Genomic DNA, 17412 nt, shown 5'->3' on the forward strand with positions numbered 1-17412 from the left:
TGTGTGTGTGTGTGTGTGTGTTCTTGTCTGCGTGTGGCAGAAGCATATAGACTCCTCTAATCGTTCAAAGGAGCCCCCTCGCAATGGTGCGGTCATCTTTTTAAAAGGGCCTGAAATTCCTTTTGCACGCCTCACCACTTGTTTGCTTGAGAAGGCGAGAACGCTTTACCACAGGAATCCTCCATGGAGATTGTTGATGTGTGTATGTGTGTGTACGCGAATCACTCTCTGCATCTCTCTCTCTCTCTCTCTCTCTCTCTCTCTCTCTTCACACACACACACACACACACACAATTTTAATGTACCCACCCACACATCACTGACATTTCTTTTCGGAGTGTCTTTAAATTACCACGCGTATTAGAGAAGCACCGCCAAGACCCCCTTTTTATTATTCCTCTTAATCTTGTGTGCTTGCAGGGTCAGCGGCCGCCCTCTGCCCCCCCTCCCCTCCCCCCTCCGCCTTCATGCTCGCCAGTTCCCCTCCGCCTGCAGGAACAGACAAGTGGTTACACCCAGTCTCCCATGGGAGCCCCTTCTGCACTGCGCTGACAGATCAGGACAGGACAGCGCGGCGCGCTCCCGCTACACGCCTGCCTCCTCTCCCTACTCCCGCCACCCGGCCGCCCACTTGCTACCGATTGTGACTCACCTCTCATAAAAACCAGCCAGGCAGTTCTGCGCGCTCGTCCAGCGCTGCTATGGTAATGCTACATGCTCATGATTTTAGTAAGTAGCGTGGAATATTCTTCATGTTTTAGGCCACTCCTGGGCACCTCTGAGTTTATGATTTGCAATAAAGATTAAAGCATCAGTGTGCATTAAACTGAGTGCTTTTGGATCATCTGAATATATAAAAAGCCTCCTATCTTCTGAGAACTGCATCCAATGATTGATTGAGCGGTTTATTTATTTATTTATTTATTTATTTTGTAACTTTCCGAAACTGACTGGCTGTCCGAAAAGCTCGCCCACTGCATGCAGCTATTACTCAGGTGTCTAGAGGTGGAACATTACGCAGAGTTTCAGCCTCTCTCTCCGCATCTCTCAAGCTATTCCATTTCTCAGCACAAGTCATTTCATTCAGGGTTTTTTTTTTCTTCTTCTTTGTTTAACTCAGTGCCACACGGATGTTCTCTTGCTCATTTTCGGATGACGGCAATCGATTTCCACACCTCTGACAGCTGTAAACACTTTGATAATACTCCAGGATGACACATCATATTGACCAGTTTCTTCAAAGCATACTGAAACCCTGCATTTCATCCCGCCGTCCACCTTCGATTCTGCTTCTACAGATCCAAATTACTGCAGTGGGGGTTTGAACCGAATCCGGAGGACACCACAGTCAGGTCACCAGTTTATTACAGGGCACAGGATACATCCAAAATCTCACTTCAAAACTCACTGCTTTGAGGGAAAGCCTCAGTATCTGCAAACTCCGAATAGAAAGGCCTCCAAGCCCAAGCCAGAAGCCGAGTGTCAACCACTACACCTCCGTGCCGCACCACTGCAGTTCAATGGGCCAGTTTGGAAGCATAAAATGTTATTTTAACTGATACCGCAAAATCCATAAATGTTCAGACCAATATTAAAACTACTTTTTACACGGTTTGCACAGTAGCCTTGTTGCTATCAGTCATTTAAAAGACAAGGCATTAAAATGACAGACTCGGCCATTAGACATGAGCACGGTGGTGCATTTTTTAACCCATTATTGGTGAGTAATAATGTGGAGATTTCCATATTTCTTGTCATTCCTGACACTCCACATTAATAAGCTGACTACTGAATACATAGGTGAATAGAAGTGATTGGCATTTGGCATCAATGACTTCACGAAAAAAATGACAAAGATGTATAATTCTCATAAAGAATATACAGTATTTACTAGAGTTGTTTGACCACAGAAGAGGATGAAAGTACCCAACAAAAAAAAAATATATATATATATATACAATATGCATAATTTTAAAGCCATAAAATGTATCTTTTTTATGATTTTACTTTGTGAAATACTCCCCAACACCACCCGAGAATAGAATATTTTCATTCCCAAGTATTTTAGTGAGTGCTCTACAAAGAGTGAAGTGAAGTCAGAAAGCAGCAAGCGAAAAAAAATGTAAGCCTCAGGTTAGGCTCATAATACAATGATCGGGTGAAAATCGTATCTCCTTTGGCCTGTGAGAATCATCCAAGGGCACGCAGAGAGTTCACACAAGTATGAAGGCAAGGCAGAGAGCGCAATGTGCGGGCCCATGATTCTAATCCCAGTTAAGACAAGCCCGGCAGGCGAGCCGACACAAAGGAGCTTGGTCCAGTGTTAGTGGAATTAAAGCAAAGCCTCTTCTCTGTTGTTATGCTAATCCACAAGACAATGATTATCTGCAAGGCAACGTTGCCACGGTGATAAACATGGCTCAAGAGTGCCTCAATTAGGGCACCAATTGCCAGAGGAGAGCGAAGACCGAGTGAGGCAGATGACGCTGCTGTGAGCGGTGAAGACACACGGCGCAGAGGGCTTTTTCTAATTTCAATCGAGTAGCTGGGTCAACGTTCAAACAGAGGGGGTAAGCCAACATGCGACGCGTCCTCTTTACGGCTTGACCTTGGTCACGACGGACCCTCTCCGTGTTGCAAAGGTTTGACCGTTCGGAGAAATTAGTCACGCAGCACCTGAGTAATCGCCTCGCAAATGGAGACACAACCTACTGCAGTGTGAGCGCCGTACGGCCCGCAGACACATTCGGCCCCGCGATCGTCCCTCAGGTTCATGACAAATCATGAATCGAATGAAAAATTGTGTTGCCGACACCAACTTCTTTGCTTTCTTTTTAAGAATGGTTCTTATATGTTACCGTCACCTGTCTGCAGTGTGTTGGCAAACAAAAAAGTGATTTTAGTTTGCAAAAATGTGACTTTATAAGAAAAACATCCGTCAGTTATTCTCTTTGAGAGTGCTTGTGCTCGCTCTGGTTTATTACTGCGATTTAAAAAAACATGTTTTGGGTAATTTCATATTCTAAATTTTCATTGGTGAGCGTGCTTATTTCTCTATTTTATCCCAGTGACGTACTGGTGATCTGTCCAGGTTACATCCTGTCTTAGTCCATTGTTAGCTGGGATTGACTCCAGTGCCCTCAGTTGGGAAAAGAGGTTTAGACAATGGAAGGTCGGACATCTTAGTGCTTATCTACCGAAGTCCAAGGTGAAGTTGTGGGCTCACTTTGCACATAACATATTGCTATTTTTAATGATTTCATTTTAATTGTTCTTATAACTCCAAACAGAGAAATACAAGAAACTATGTGGCAGACTGCACTTTATTAAGCAGAACTAAGTTTGGTCCTCCATCACAGATGTAGTTTTTAAAGTGGCTGCCCTGGTCCCCTATAGCATGTTCTTTATGGTGCGTTTATGGCCTAACAATGACTAAATGTAGAAGACGGGATTGAGTCTCACTCATTTTTCAAAATGACAGCACAGATGTTTGGGTGGTTTCACTATTTTACTTTTTTTGTTTAAACATCAAGAGTTGGAGGACAACCATAACACTATAACATCTATAATAATCCTTCATTTACTCCGCAAATCAAAGTGAGGAGGCAAAGCCCTTGCCGGGTGTTTAAAGCTTTTCAGAAGTGCCAAATTCAATTCAGTTGTCACGGGATCAAAGAAAAGTTTTTCTTTTTTTTTCGTCTTCTGAAAAACAGATGAGGGGAGGCTGTTTTCGGTTTCTGGAGCAGCTTGTCACACAGCTATTTTACGGATGCATATTTGAAAACTTGGTAGTGTGGCTGGCATCACACGAGCTTCTCCTCCGTACTTGTCAAGTCTAGCTGTGGGCCACCGACGCAGACAGACAGAACACATCCCACCGATTTAGACTCCCTCCGCCCAGTCTCTCCCGTCCCCTGACATATTTTCCTGCTGTTTCCATAAGGCACGTTTTGTTATTTTTGGAGGATTGCACCTAGTCATTTGTTCCCGTCCCTGCTCTACGCCCATCTGTCCTTAAGTTCCAACAGCAAAATGGGTCTGGGGCTGCTGCGTCATCTCATCCAGTCCTATTAGGGGCTCTTATATCTGACTGGCATGTTGTTATTGCTCTCCCAGACCACAGCTAAAACTGAGGTATGTTCTGCCAAGCGAGCCCTTTAACGTCCATTTCTGCATTGGTAGCAGTGGCAGCGAGGAGCGGTGGGGTTGTGGCGAGGCTGGCGGCGGCGGTGCAGTGACAGCATGAAAAGAACGAACAAGTGGGAGGTAACGCTGCGTGCTTTAATACTCCGGAGGCTACATGACAGGCATGTCAGATGCAAATGGTCTCACGCTGCTTCGCCGAGGGTTTGGCCATAGGTGAATGCCACAGCTGCCACTCTCACGGATGCTGAAGGAGGACTGAGGGGCAAGCAAGACACGCCGAGCAGAAAGTGCTGATGTGGAGAGGCAAAGATGGCCCATCAGCCTGGCTGGAAACTAAGCTCAGGTGTTGGATTTTGACAAGAGGTCCTGCAGGGTTCACAGTCTTACCCCGCTGAAGTAAAAGAGCAAAATGTTAGAGCGGCAATGTTATTTTTTAACCCCGTGACCTACTCCCCAGCAAAAGCCAAGAACAAATAAAAGATTTAAGCATGTAGGAACCTGAGAAAGGACAAGCCAAAGGATGAGAGAGGAGGAAAACACTGAGTATTGCAGGACATTTTCGTTTTTCCCAGCGAATCACATGTGCTTCTCACACTAACATGAACAACAGTAATCCTGATTTCCAGGCATTGTCAAAAGCTTTAACTCATACTAATGTGACCTAATAGCTTGATGAAAAATACTGGTGAAAGGTCATTCAATGAAAAAGACTTCACTGCTGTATAAACATGTATTAGGGTGCTTGATAGACTGAACTAAGCATCCATACTCTTTCACCTTTTCAAGCCCATCTTCCACCCTTGGTTCTTAACGTGCAATAGACAACACTCAACCCAAGGCTGCACTCATCAGTAGCAAAACACGGAAAGAGAACACATCCTGTGGCGAACGGATGAAGCTGTGCAGACATTTAATGGGGAAACCAGGCTCAGGTTTTGCACTCGTGCACTGCACTCAGCAGATAACCCAGAAAGAAGTTCATTTCTTTCACGCTGTTTTAGAGGCAACTGTTGTGTAATGTGTAACATGACGGTAAAGACGGAAATCACGAAAGGATGACATCTGAAAAAGACAGAGTTAAACTTTAACACAGTTTTACTGCTCAATTTACCTTCACCATTGTGGTTACTTGTTTACACAAGACGCATTTTCACCTCTGCAATTTTTTTGTTTCAGAATGTGGAACTGAAAAATCAATTTGCCCCCTTTTGATGGAAAACCACTCGCAGCCAATGATGTCTGTGTTGTTTTGAGAATAATACATGCTACTTTCCACAAGACACGCTCATTATTTATATGAACAGAACTGGCAATGAGCAAGCAACCGCTATCTGCACTGTGCAAGGCAAGGGAATTCATATCAATATTGCAGTATCAAACAATGCAATAGCTTTAATGCCGTGCCTGCGGCCTGAGCAATAGAAATTCATTTTATACCTCAATCAATAACTTAAACATTGGGAATGAGACTTTTTTGGCACTCAGAGCCCTTAAATGCACAGGACTACCATTAAGTAATCAGACGTCAGACATGACAGGGCAGTCCGACGGAAGATGTTCCCCACTATATTCTAAAGAGGAAGTGTCTGGAAATGTTTCAAGTTACCGTACGTCTATTAAATTAAAATAACCTCAAACAATTGTGCAAACGTACCGCCGCTGCAAGACATTTCAAAACATGCTGATGTACTGCTTTGTTCTCATTTTGCCGATTGAGCTCGGTGTTACTTTCTTTTGTCTCCGGATAAGCAAACTGCACAGTATAAATGAATGCCAACTCACTATGAGGATCACAGTGTCATCTGCTGCTTCACACCTCTCTGATCTTTCAGTTTGCATAATAAACACAGAAATATTTCTCTCTGTCAAAAGTGTACAGTGAACAAAAAACAAGACACAACAAAACTGTCAATCTCAGCCAATATTTGCTAAAATAATGTAGATGAAGCGCTGAAAGCATTAGGCTGAATCACAAAAATTGCGATATCAAACATAACAAGTGTCCAAAACATCAGACATGTGATTCATTAGCTGGGCAGGGTTTTTTTAGCTGATTTAGAGATCACAGGTATGATGGACAGATACTGAAAATATTGTGTTGTCATTCACAGCTACCAGACAGAGCTGTGATGAGCGCACGTCATACTGCAGGGATTGTGCCTCAAGTTAGTGTCATACTGGTTAATTCAACAAAAAACCAGATGAATAATGCTCCATAAACAAAAGAGGTTAATGGCAAGCAAACGCTTGAATATTTACTCTTTTGCTCAAAGAGAAGGTACAAATGCTCTGGTTGTGGTTTAAGAGTTGACAAGCAGATGCTGCAAAAAACACCCCGTGATCTCAAATGCCAGGCTTCCAACACTGAGGAAACAGATTTGAGATTTCAGTAAGGCTTCACTCAGTGTTGATAGGCTGTTTTCATAGCACTGAAAACATTTTTATAAAACTATTTTAGTGACTTATACATGCATCCCAGCCATAGTTTTGCCTCCTGGTATGAAGTCACGGAGTGCACTATTGTGTATGAGATTGATGTAGTTTCACATGCTCAGAGAGAGGAAGTACATAACCGGTTTCCCATCTACGTTGTTCTGTTTGCAGAGTGTGCGTGTTTGATGTTGACCACATTCAAGTTTCCGATCGAGTGCAACGGGGTTGCACAATACATCCCAGTTTTATTTACGCTAAAATGCACAACATATAGGTTGCTAAAGAAAAACTTGGAGTAGTTGGTGCGTACCAGAGTGCACACCAACCACCGCACAACCTCCACAAGTTCAAGTTAAAGTGCACCCACAACCCGATGCGCCTTGGATTATTCTGAGAGCACGTCACATATTATCAGAAAACGGCAACAAACCGAGATCTGCCGTCTCATTGATATTTCTCTTTGCTTTGGCTTGCAGTCACATAAACATGGTGCTCCAATAGTCATGGAAACATGGCAGTCGTCATAGAAACATGAGGCTGCCCATGTCATCTTGATCAGTAGCCATGGGAACATAATGCTCCATCAATTGGTGGCACGTTTGCATTAGAATGGGGAAAAAACTGGGCATGAAAGTGGACTGTCCTGCCAAAAAAAAAAAAAAAAAAAAAAAGATCGAATTTACATTCTTGATTCATAGATAGATGTGCAAAATCACCCTGTCTTGCAATGTTCATATCAACTGAAATCCAATAGGATGTCATTTCGGAGAAAGTTATGTCAATATGAGTTAGAAATTCCTAGTCCTGAACAAATGACTGTAGAATTAATTTGAAGAGCAGCAGTGAGTGGAGCGGCACCACTATTACGCTTCAAACGGGTCGGCGTGCTTATCTCTGTCACAAAATGTTTCTTATCTGTGAGCCTGAAAACATTGCAGGCTGAAAAGTATTGAAGTTTGACAGAGCGCAACTATAAATACAAGACTGTAAAGGAGGACAAGTAGATTCCTGGTGATGTCCCTGATAGCGTCCGCAGTCTAATTCAGCCACTTGTGACCAACTTCCTTTGGAGACATAAAAGCTTGAGAAGTCATGACTGGGGTATTTACTGACATATTTTATGTTGATGAATAAAACATCAACCTTATTTCAGGCATCCAAACAAATACTCATTCCTAAAAACCATCAACTTTGGAACTTTTTTTGCGGTTTCTTGTATGGTAGCTTGCAGACTAATTCCCACAGTGTCGAGATTCTGCTTTATTTAGTCCATCCATTATAAATAAGATGTCACTTTTAATTCTTTCTGCATTTGCCTTAGGAAGAAAATCCTTGGGAAGCAATTTCATGACACAGAAATGTTTATATGCTTTAGAATATTAGGACTACTAACACAATTTTACATCCCAAGGTAGCAACAGGGTTGCTCTTTTTGTTAAAAACAACGGAAACAGGAAAGTTCAGTATATAAATTGAATCAAAACTAATTCTGAGCCTTGCAGAAGAAAATTAACTTGGGAGATCAGTTTGTTCAAAAAGGTCAAGAAATTTAAGCCAATCATATATGTTGATAGCCACAAATGAACAACATGCTTCACAGCTACCGAGTTAATATTCAAGTCGGTCCCTGTAAAATGCTGCCGTGATCATTTGCTGATGTCCTCAATTAAATCCACATAAATTGGAGCTGTGAGATAGGAACTGAAAAATAATCCACCCTCGGATCCTCTCGCACGGTAGAAAATCATCAATATGTGATGAACAATACATTCAAGGAGTTATTCTGTGATTTTTATAATTACTAGTTTGTTGTAACCACTTTCTTTCAGCGTTCCTCATCTAGTTCGACTCCAGCAAGTGATTTCCTATATTTCCCAGAGTGCTTTTCAACAGCCCCGAGAGAAAAGCCCTGACAAGCTCGATGGAACGACTTGTTTTATTCAGCTGGGTTAATCGGTCCATATGTGGGTGGAAAAAGACAGCAGGCATCCCAGAGTTTGTTGGACTTCAGTCAGAAAACAAAATGTATTTCAGCTGCATTGTACTCCGGTCTTCAGAGGTTACTCATCAAAGGATTTCTGTAAGCCATCGTTTAGTGTTTTTGTTTGATGCACAAGGTTTCACACCTGAAATTTACAACTGGAGCTTGTCAAAAAGAGAAACATCTGATACGGCGGCGTCTTCATTTAGTCGGCTTCACACTGAGTTGGGTACCTGGCATCACGATGTTTATTGAGACATTTTTCTTTACGGTGAATGCTTCTATCTCTAGTGCCTTGATGCAGATTTTGCAGAATATTCACAGTATGACTGCTGTCTGATTGCTACCCTGCTGTCTTCCAGAGCGCCATGCTGCGCCAGGTGACAGGGCTCCTTTCACACAAATCCAATCAGGCCAAGCCTCCGTGATCCCTCGCAATCCCCTCACCCGCCGCCCTACACCAACAACCATTGTAACCCACACTGCAAATGCCACAGACGCTTCCAGTGCACTCTGTGATAGAAATGGAGATGGCCATATGCACGTTAACCACCTCACCTCTCCTGAACCTGGCACTGACAGAGAAGGGGCTTAGTGCTAAGCGAAACATTGAATCCCCTCAAGCTACATGTCAAAGCAGAGCAGTTGACCCCTCAATCTGGCCTCTCAATGGAGGTCACTGAGATAAATTTACCCCTTGAGGATCAATAGTTGAGCTAACACTGCCCCCACCAAGCCAAACAATCCCTCCAGGAAGCAGAACTGGCACCAGTGACACTAATACCTCCCCTCCCTCTTCACCTCCCAGTAAGAGAGATAATGCAGGGCTTTAATCACGGGCCAGGTAGCACTTTCCAGGGGTCTGGGGTTGAACCCTCTCCGGACCTGTGTGGGGGTCACAGGCGGGCCACCCAGCTCTGGTCTGTACTGGATTAGATACCACAGGCTAAATGGAGGACATTCAGCAGCCCTCCTGTGTGTGCGCGCCTGTGTGAGTGTGTGGAGGTGGAATTGCTGCTGGGAATTTTGGTTTGCAGTTGAAAACAGAATAATACTCACAAATCCCAATGCAGAGGCAAGCCTGTCACACAACCTTTTTACCCGAGTGTGGGAAATGCACCCATTCTGTCAGAAGAGCTCATAGTCTCGCTGTGTTCTGTATCTGTGCGCGCGTCTTTCTGGGCCTGTGCGTTCTGCATTCTGGCTGCAGAATGAATTTGGGCCATTGTCACTGTGATCCTAATGTCCAGCATCTGGCTCTTTGGCTCGCTTTTTCATCTTTTCGGGTTGGGGAGAATCGAGGGGGTTTAGAGGGAAGGGTAGGAGTGGTGTGGGTGATCTGAGTGCCTGTGCCTCAAGCTGCGCAGCTGTCCCAATTACTACCTCTCTCTTTTCTTCTAATTTTCCCTCCACATCCATCTGCTTCTTCTACACTCCAATATCTCTGTCCCATCTATCTGTGGATATGCTTTCAGGAGGCTCCCATACTAGAAAGAGAGCCCTCAGAGACCAAAGTAGGTTTAGATCCTGTTTTAAGTCGGACGCTGTAGGGTGCATTAGATCCACATAGCACAGTATCTTGTCAGGCAACTGAGAATTTTTAGCAGCATCCCCGAATCCCTCCAGCCCTCCGTGCCTGCTCTGATCCAGGTCTGAGCTGCAGACTCAGAGGGGCTAACAAGGCTGTTTGATGGGCCATGGGCACTGAGCATCAGGGGATTTTGGGAAGGTGGGTGGTTTTGAGGGGCGGTTTGGGTCCAATAGTGAATCCCTGAGCAACTTCCGAGGAGCTAAAAATTCTCACTGTGTGTCATAACAATTCAGTTCCTCTTGCAGAAAAGACGCTGCAATCTAGCATTCTTGTGGTTGTCGTGTTAAGCTTTAGAGATACACAACTAGAATAAATACATAGACATAGAGAAAGACCCACAAATTAATGCAGAGGCACATGGGTGATTGTACAAGAGGGAGTTTAGTGCTGCTATACTAAAAAGAAGAAAAAAAAACAGGAAGGAGGGAATTTAAGTGCTGCACGTGGAGGGGTACATGCCTATTTCTGGACAGCTCCAATGAGCCGAGAAGAAATGTCATAAGATTCACTTCCCAGCGCAGACTGCAGCAGCAATAACTCCCCAAGATACAGCAAAAGCAAGCTCACATGGCCGAGTCTGCCCATACGTACACACATCCTGTCTGATGTGAGTGTACACCAGGCTCCCTGCAGGACCGAACGGAGCTGGAGCAGCACGCTCTTTGAGGGGGAGTCCAGGTCAGGATCTTTGACTGGTCACAACAACAGGATCTGGAAGGGGGTACCGCTCAGGGCTACCCCTCGACCCACCGACAATACACGTTAAAACAACCCCCAAACCCACTGAGGACGGTGGTGGCGGAGGCTTTGTATGATCCAGCTCCTCCACAAATCCAATCTGATGTCACATGGCTATCGGGCCGGGCGCCTATTGTGCCTGTCTGACTGAATTCCTATTGAGAACGCCCCTGATTCCTCCCTGTCTTTAGACATTCGACTGAGGAAGACAGGTGGACAAACGGCGAGACATTTCAACAGGCAGACAGCCGGGCAGGCCTTATGGAGCCTGTTTCTTTCTCTGCTGCCGGAGAACGCTATCAGCCTGGATCAGGCTAGCCTGCTCAAACTGAGCTTCGGCAGCCTCGCGGGCTGGTCCGCTTTTCTCCATGGAAACCTGCCCCTCTCTCGCCCTGTGATTGGCTCGTCCAATCACTAGACAGACACTCTGTCTTACAATACAGATAATAATGGCCCTCCAGCAGGATGACAGCAGGAGAGGAGTGATGCAGAAAGGTCTCTTCCTACAGATTTTGCCCTTTAGAAAGGCTGCATTCTGCAGGTGCACACAAAAAGTACATACTACATGTCTGCCCCTGGCTTGAGATGCAGTCGGTTCGCTCGGCAGTTCCCACACTTCTGTGCGAGACATTACGTAGACGCGATGTTCTACACAGCCTCATTACCATGCTAATCGGTTAATGATTATTTTCACATGTCTTCATGGGTGCTTTCTCGAGCCCTGAGCATAGAGGAGACAGAAAACAAACACCAAACACCACCAGTCTCACATGAAAAATGCCAGCCAAATGCCAGCACTGGTCATACAGTGATTGCTCGGTGAACCATATTCACCGACCAGCTCTTCTTCACCCTTTCTAGTGTCGACAGCCCGAGTCTCTAATAAGACTGAAAATAGGGTGTGTGCCTGCGTATCTTTACATAATCGTTTCAGTTTTCCCCTTCCTCAAAGTACAAAGCTAAAAATGTTCTTTTCAATGGCTCCATGGCTTCTGCTCTATTTACAGTACATTGTCAAGAACCCTGGGATACCCCGCACGGAGATTAACAGTACCAACAAAACAATGCTTCCAGATGAGCCTAACATTGTTGCTGCAACTCGCTACAAGCATTGCCATGTCTTGCATTGCCTTTTCACTTCACCGTTCTTTGTTTATCCTTTCTTTTTTTTTGTAGAATCAGGTCTCAAAACTGGGAACATGTCTTCAAACTGTGCTTGTTTCCTCCATGGCTCTATTCAGCCGCCTTCCTCATCCGTCTGACGTATTTTTGGGGGGAAAAAAAAGGATATATCTGGGACAGCAAGGGGAAAGGGGATGTATACAGAGTACACTGAAGCCAATATCAAGCATTATACACACACTGTACACTGTGCCAAAACACTGTGATGCTTGAAATTAGAATGGCTTTTCATGCAAACAGAGGCGCTTGCTGTGCAGGTGACAGGCTGGTATTGCAGACAGAATTGAAATGGAAAACAAATCCGAATGCTACTTTAAATAAAACTCCACTTGGCAGTAGCCAAGCTGCTTCCTGCAGTAAACCAGAAAGAGTAACCATGCTGTTCCATGTGACAAATGCATAAATGTTAAATACAGATAAAACTCTTAAGTGAGTCACCGCCCATTTTTTTGCTCACTGCGCCACATTTAACCTCTGTGGCAGAGCAACACTAATATGTTTAATGAACTCATTAGTCAAAAATGAAGACAGACAGTGGCATGAGGCATGAGAAGGTGGAGGCACAAAGGGCAGAGAGAGAGAGCGAGAGAGAGAGAGAGAGAGAGAGAGAGAGAGAGAGAGAGAGAGAGAGAGAGAGAGAGAGAGAGAGAGAGAATGGGGTAGAGGGAAAATAGATCAGCTGAAGAAGGATGGGAGGGACACAGGGAGAGAGGGAGGGAGTGCTACTTATCTAGAAAGCATGCTCTCCTCTATTATAGATGCAGTATCATGTGTTTCAGTAGCTACACAGTAGTAACTGCAACATTTGTCCAATCCAATCAACTCAACGACCCCTACAACACAATCAGAGAATGCATTCTGCATTCCGCAAATTTCACCTGCCAAGCAAATACGAAGGGTTACTTTGAGTGTCCCCAACACGGTTTGATTTAAATGCTTCATAAAAATTACACAGCCTTGAATGATATACTCAAATACAATTATTTGCTGTTGGCAAATATAAATGGATCCACCCATGGCTATGCCTATTCAGCCCAAAAATGGCAAAGCCCAGATCAAAGCAAATTGTTGCCAAGGCATGAGTCACTTTGCTTTATGTAAAATAATTGGCCCCTGACAGCTTGAAGCAGTTCAAATTTAACCAGCCGTCTATCTGAAGGAGCACAGTCACTTCCACTGGAATCCAAGACAGAGCCCCCCTGCCACGGCATAGACTGCTGCCACCGCAATATATATACACACACACACGGATGTTTACTTATTCATGAATGGATTAGGGCTACTAACTCAATCAATCTGCTCCCAGTTACCAAGGCTGACTTTATTAGATAACATTAATGATGCATTAGTTGTCCATAGGTGTTGAGTTTCTCCCTTGTCAGCACCTACAATTCAAATGAGAGCACAATGGATATTGGCTGCAAATGGATCGAAACTCGGGGATAATAGTGGCATAAGACAACACTATAAGCTAATAATTTATAGGCAGACAATAAGCTGTCAAAGAAGAGAAATGACAGTGTGCCTCACTGAGTTGAATTACATCTTCTAATATCAGCCCCAGACATTAAGCGACATAATAAAGTTAAGCCAAAAAAAAAAGCCATACTTCACCCATATCACTCATCGATTTCATAGAAGCTCAATTTGATATTGCATTTATTTTCCTCTGAACTTGTTATACTAAATAATATTAAAAACTGTCTTATCACATAAAGTTTCTCCACTAGCTATGATTTTTAGCTTCACTTCAGAGATCATAGAAATGTTACACCCACCCATATACTGACAGTCTGAGTCGTACATTCATCTCAGAGCCATTTGGTTAGCGGTGGTGCTTTCACGTCCCTGTGAGGGCAGATATCTTCTAATGGGTGCCCCTGCTGGGGGCTGAACCTCGGGCTTTTTTTTTTTTTTTTTTTTTTTACCAGCGCTGAAGCTAGACTCAATCAGCTGAGCTACACTGAACACAAAAGCACATACTCTGTGCATGTGCTGCCATCTCATCTATATTGCCATCAGCTTTGTAAAGTATCCATGTGAGAGAGGAGAGGAGAGCAGACAGAGGCAGGCAGGAGGGGACGAGGAGGCACAAGTCACCCCTCTGGCTCCCCCTGACTGTCTGGGATATGATGAAGCACACATCCGAGGCCTTATTTACATGTTAACCATGTCCCTACACGCTTAAAACAAACTGGCTGTGGCTGTTGTGACTATTACAAAGCAATAACTGCTGCAATGCTTTACCCGCTTTGTCTTTAGCCCTATAAAGGCATTCACTATCGAAGGCTATTTCAATAATTTAATGTCAGCGCAAAAAACTGATGCACTAACTACAAACACAAACACAAGTTTTACGTATACATTATTTTGCTTGATCATCGTTTCTCGTGCTTTATTAAATTGTCAAGTTAAATGCATCAACTGGGTGAACTGATGGGAAGGAGAAGATGCTTTGCCAGAGCAAGAGGACAAAATAAACAAGCATCGCCTCCAATCTGGATCTTAAGCACAAGATTCATTTTGGGGGGAAAAAAACTGCTGGAAATGTAGTTGATAGATTTCAATCATACATTGCATTCCTCAATGGAGGCAGTTCTTATGCAAGTTGCTCAATCCGTTGGTAGCAATTAACATATTGACATATGGATTGGTTTGAACCTGCAACTTTCCGACAACCTTCTGACTGAGCATAAGTAGCCAAGATGCAGAGTTAACTGAAACAGTGAGTCACCCAATACGGGGGTACACCATTCAATACATTTAAGGGTAGCAGGGTGTTCGATCTGATCCCAGCAGACTGTGGGCAAAGGCAGGGTAGAACACAGTCAGGTCATCATTCCATCACAGAGCAAACAGAGAGACAGTCACACTCTCACTCAAGCAATTCAGAGTAACCAAGTACCCTTCAACACACGTTGGACTGGTGAAAGAGCCCACAGTACCAAGAGAAAGCCCAACTCTGATCGAACCAGGAAGAATCTCACGTTAACTTGGGAGTGCCGCTACCTACACTTTAGGCCCATTCCTATTCACGCACACACTCACAAAGACAGTAACAGCAAGGTGCACAACCTCCAGCGGGAGCAATCTGGGGTTCAGTGTCTTGCCCAAGGACACTGACCCATTGACAAAGCAGGGTGATAGGGGGGATTAAACCGCCAACCACAGCTGGCCTGTATCGTCATCGATATTACCATCAGCTCAACAAAGTGTGTGTGTGTGTGTGTATGTGTATGTGTGTGTGTGTGTGTGTGTGTGTGTGTGTGTGTGGGAGGAGAGGAGACAAGAGGCAGACAGGAGGGGACTAGGAAACACAAGTCACCCCTCTGGCTGCCTCTGACATGATGAGGCACACATTACAGGCCTTATTACCACGATAACCACACCTCCACATGCTAACAACAAACTCACTCTGGCTGTGGCGGTTATTACTGGGGAGCATCAGCAGCAGAGGCACAGACACACACACACACACACACACACACACACACACACACACACACACACACACACACACACACACACACAGCTGCTTTTGTCTGCCCGTCGCACACGAAACGCACTTGTCAAAAGCCTCCACAATGTCATCATGTGTCTTCATTTCACGCGGCTGGAGGTCAAACGCATCTCCCCTGCCGGCGCGTGAACTCGCGCACGGAAACGGCAGACGCACAACAACAGGCAGACAGCTAGCATATCGGCGGCTACACGCTCCTAGCTCCGCTGATGCATTTCAATTAAACAGCCCGTTCATTCACACTCGGCAGCCCACGAACACGGCTTCCGAGCCAAACTACTCAAAGCCGCGTCTTCGGAAGACTTGCCTTCTCTCTCTCTCCGCTCAGCCCGCATACAGCAACAAAAGGAGGGACTCGGGAGGGGGAAATGAATTGCAACGCAGCGAGGAAGCAGCCGGAGCATCCCTGAGAGGAGCCGCTCGTATAACGGGACCCTATATTCCCACCGACCGTGACCGCTACGTGCTCAGCGGGCTCTCGCCAGCAGCGACGCAGTCAACAGGCCGGGGATGTAGCGGTGGGCTGGCAGCCGCTCTCAACCCCGCTTCCACATTTCCGCCATGCGAAAACGCAAGCGAGCTCCTGATCATCACCCACCTTGAGGCGGCAGCGCCGGTGCTTTCCCCGAGGCGTGCGTGCGTCCGCGCGGGGCTGCGGGAGGCTGGCTCTGACGCAGCGGCGGCAGCCCGGCGTGTGGCTCCACAAAACTGAGTGCAAGGCTGCGGCGGAAACAGGAACCGAGGGGAGCTGTAAGTCTGAATACGGCAGTGGAGGCTGCTCTGTGGGGATCTGCTGGATGATCCGGTGTCAACACGCACCGGAGAGGGGGGGGAGCACAACATCCGCGTGCGTCACTTCACAATAATACACCGCCCAAGCAAGAAATGTCCATGGTACAAAAAAACAAAATAAAATAATTTGTAAATCAAATAAGAATAAAGGTGTCGGATGGAAATAAACTCGTACATGTGCACATATAAAATTTGTGCCATTGGTGGATATTTTCCCCTTAGCATCGTAATTCCATCGTAACTCCAAAACAGAATAAAGCACGAATAAATAGAATTTTAAATAAACATGGGGTGATCTAGTTTGTATAATTCAGAAAACATGGATATATTCATGTTCATGTGTGTCAGCGACACCTAAGTTCATTCATCCCATTTACCCCGAAACTTCATTTTTATTGCAGGTGATATCTACCATAAATGTATAGCAACTGCTGCAAGACCCCTCAGGGAAAGTGTACACATTCATTTTTTTGTGAAGTTGTCAATAATAACAAATAATTCACAGTACAGGCAGAGACATAGAAAACACAGGAGGCCTCTATCCAATTAGGGAAGAAAATTTCAGTGTTTGAAAAAAAGTCTCTGACACACACACACACACACACACACACACACACACACACACACACACATACGAGTGCATCATTATTAATAGTTAATTATACCTGTTATTAAAAAAGGACAGACACATGCTGTGCACTGTTGTGCAGAAAATCTGACTTTTCTTACTTGAGTAATCAGTTTGCAATTATGAGCAACTTGAGACACAATGTTTTGTTTTGATGTCTGGTGAACAGTAAATAGGACTTTTATTAGCTTTTCCACACACTCATGAGACAGGTTTAATATCTTAGTGTTTTATATAATCAAGGCCCGGTCACTTTGACTTTAAATTGACAAAGAATGAACAGAGGATGGACAGTTAGATATAATAATGTTAACAACTCATAAGGTTGATACAATATAGGAAGTACTAATCAAATCCAATGTTCCAAAGTGATTTAAGTGCAAGAAATGTATAAACCACCA

At 44.6% G+C, this 17412-nt stretch overlaps 1 protein-coding gene across 1 annotated transcript in view; it reads right to left on the reverse strand.

The window, feature by feature from the left end:
- The window catches only part of fut8b (fucosyltransferase 8b (alpha (1,6) fucosyltransferase)), a 94710-nt gene extending 78304 nt beyond the window's left edge, over positions 1-16406 (reverse strand). The window contains exon 1 of the mRNA XM_030110533.1: positions 16190-16406. The gene's annotated coding sequence lies outside the window, so the exon portion shown is untranslated. The remainder of the gene's footprint in view (positions 1-16189) is intronic.
- Between the last annotated feature and the right edge of the window lie 1006 nt (positions 16407-17412).

This window comes from Salarias fasciatus, chromosome 15 (assembly GCF_902148845.1).
Source record: "Salarias fasciatus chromosome 15, fSalaFa1.1, whole genome shotgun sequence".
In the NCBI taxonomy this organism is placed as follows: Eukaryota; Metazoa; Chordata; class Actinopteri; order Blenniiformes; family Blenniidae; genus Salarias; species Salarias fasciatus.